This window comes from Gavialis gangeticus, unplaced genomic scaffold (genome assembly GCF_001723915.1).
Source record: "Gavialis gangeticus isolate Ggan-Ray unplaced genomic scaffold, GavGan_comp1, whole genome shotgun sequence".
In the NCBI taxonomy this organism is placed as follows: Eukaryota; Metazoa; Chordata; order Crocodylia; family Gavialidae; genus Gavialis; species Gavialis gangeticus.
In genome coordinates, this window is record NW_017729033.1 from 87581170 (window position 1) to 87583920 (window position 2751).

A 2751-nucleotide genomic window follows, 5' to 3' on the forward strand; every position below is an offset into this window, starting at 1 on the left:
CACTCAACCAAACTGGTTAATTAACTCAGTCCAGAATTGAAAATTAGGTATCACTTTGCTCTTTTGGAGGAGAGGGAACAGAAATACTGGCTGTCACTCGTAACAAAATCAACAGCTTTTTGGAACCGGACCATAAACTCAAAATAGGCAGATTATGAAATATGTGGTAGGAGAAATAAGGGAGGGAACACTGTTCCCTATTTCCTTTCGGTAGCTTTTCTGGGTCTGTACCACTCTTTGGAGGGTTAATACTGGAGTGCTACAATGTTTTGGTTGATGGCATCCAGTTTTCATGGATAATGACTCTATAACAGATGATAGGAACTGCCTTGTCATGTACAAAGAAATGTTTCAGATCCTAGCAACTGTTTGTTTGCAGACTCTTATCTTGCAAGTATTTGAGCTACATCAGCATGCATGAGACAGTTATGACACAGTTTGACACTCCAAGTGTGTGGGTGAATGAGGGGGGAATGTGTTTTGTGTTCTCCACTAAATCACATGCTATAGGTGTACAACATACTTGGCTTTGGATTACAGAATTGCATGATTTTTAATGTTTGTAAGCTACCACACTTTGGCAATTAAGCTTCTTGACTTTTCAGAAGTGGACCATTGTAAATTGACTTGTTTTGCACTTGTACTGTTTTTAATGTTTTAATGTCAAACAATGCCTTATTGTGGTGTCACTTTTTTTGCATTGTGGGATCTCTTCACACTGCTGTGTAATGTTGGTCCCGTTCCCCTTGTCTTGCCTTTTTTAGTTTCAATATGGCAGTTACTTGCTGGCACTGTCCTTAAACCTGACTTCTGTGAGAAGAAGTGTGTTTTGTCTGTTTGACAATAAAGATTTATATTTTTAATTTTCAAATTTTAAGTGGTCTGTGAAACTCCTTTCCTACCTTTCTGCTGGTAGGGCCTGTAAAGATACTGATGTAAAAACACCTTCCTCTGCTCTCCATGACACTTCTCATGGCACACGCGTTCTAACCTGAAGGATGCTGCTTGTGTTTGCTGACCAACATGGAGAACAAGGTTCTTTTTTAAATTGTACAGATAACTTGAAATGGTTCAAATGATGAAATGGGCAGGTTCTGCCACAATGTGGGTTAAACACTGTTGAATTATAAAGGAGCGGTTGGTGCTTGTATAATTATTCAATGCAAATAACAGTAGGCAGAGAAGCCTACCTCCTTGTCAGGTGAATGCATTTGCTGCCATCAACAAAGATTCAGCTTACGTGCTTGCCATTTTGAGAGAGAACAAGTTTTTCAGAAGCTACATGTATTTGGTGTTCTGTGGCAAATCTTGGTGACTAGGATTCTAATGACTATAGAAATCAAATGGTGCTTTCTTAGGCTGCTATGGTGCAAATTCATTAGTGTGTGGAGTTCAATGAGTGTTTGAAGGAAAGCTGTTAGCTGCTTAAAGACTCATATAACTAAAAGTTATTATGTGTGTTTAATGAATAGCCATTGGAATGATCAAATGGGAATTACAAAAAGTGACTGACCTCTTTAAAAGAACAATATAGAAGGGCATTAACACATTCTTTTTATAGTAGAATAAATTTAAAATGAGACCAATTAACTCTGATATTGTTTTCAGTTGGTTATTGTTAACAAAAATGGCTAAATCTATATCCTCAGTGGTCCTAGCTTGACTTCATTTCTCAACCCTCAAAGAGGTAGTGAAGCTATCACTATACATGTGGGTTTTGAAGTAAGGAGAATATCCTTTTGGAAAAGGAAAGCCTTCTAGTTGTGAGGATGACAAAAAATAGCATGTAGTGAAGGTAGTACTAATATTTGCCTTAAATCAGCTGGCCTATCCCTGCTCCCAATATAGAAAACAGCAGTTAACTGCTCTTCCCCTATGAATTATCTTTTTTTAAATGCTAGCTTAATATATCATGTATAGCCCAGTTCTAAAAGACATCTATCTCTTAGTAGGCAGTCTAGTAGGGCTGTGTGAAACAGCACTGTTCTGTTTTCATGGAACAATGTTTCATTTCGTTTAGTTTCATTTCATTTTGAAACCAGTGTTCCAGTTTGTTTGTTTCATCGAAGCTGTTTCCATATTTTGCCCAAAGGCTATAATGAGGAAGCATGATACTGCTTATAATTTTGTCACTTCTTGCCTGATTTTAAATTTTGCAGGGATAGTAGCCTCTTCTGAGGCCATGAAGTTTGCAACATTTTCAAGGGGATAGGTACAGGGCTTTCTGGGAAACAGCACCTCAGGCTGCTGACAAGCAAAACTCATGACATGAGTGGCATGTGTGCATGCATTAAGGTGTGCCCTCACTAGTGCTGGGTCCTCTACATAAAACAGTGTGCCCCAGTGAGGTCTCCTCCCATACAGCCTCAGCCTGGTCCACTTTAAATGACAACAGGTAAAATAGTAACTTTAGTGAGCAGCACCACAGTCACACCAGCAGCATCTCAGGCAGCCAAACTATGCCACAGCCTTTCTTTCCTCCTCTGGCAGCTGCTGGAGAAGCAGCAGCTTCTGCAGGAAACTCACCCTGCCAGCCCCAGCCTTGGTGTTTAGGTGTGCCCAGGGCCCTGCATCCTTCTGGTCATGTGTTTAGGGGTATTGGTCTAAGAACATGGTCAGCTGGGTCAATCTAATCTGATATCTTTTAGCAGACCACCTGAACAGTTACAGAAATATATCATAATGAGTTTTTGGGTTGAAAAACCTTTTGTCAAGCAGAAGAAGCACCTGCAGTTGGGGGGGGGGGGGGGG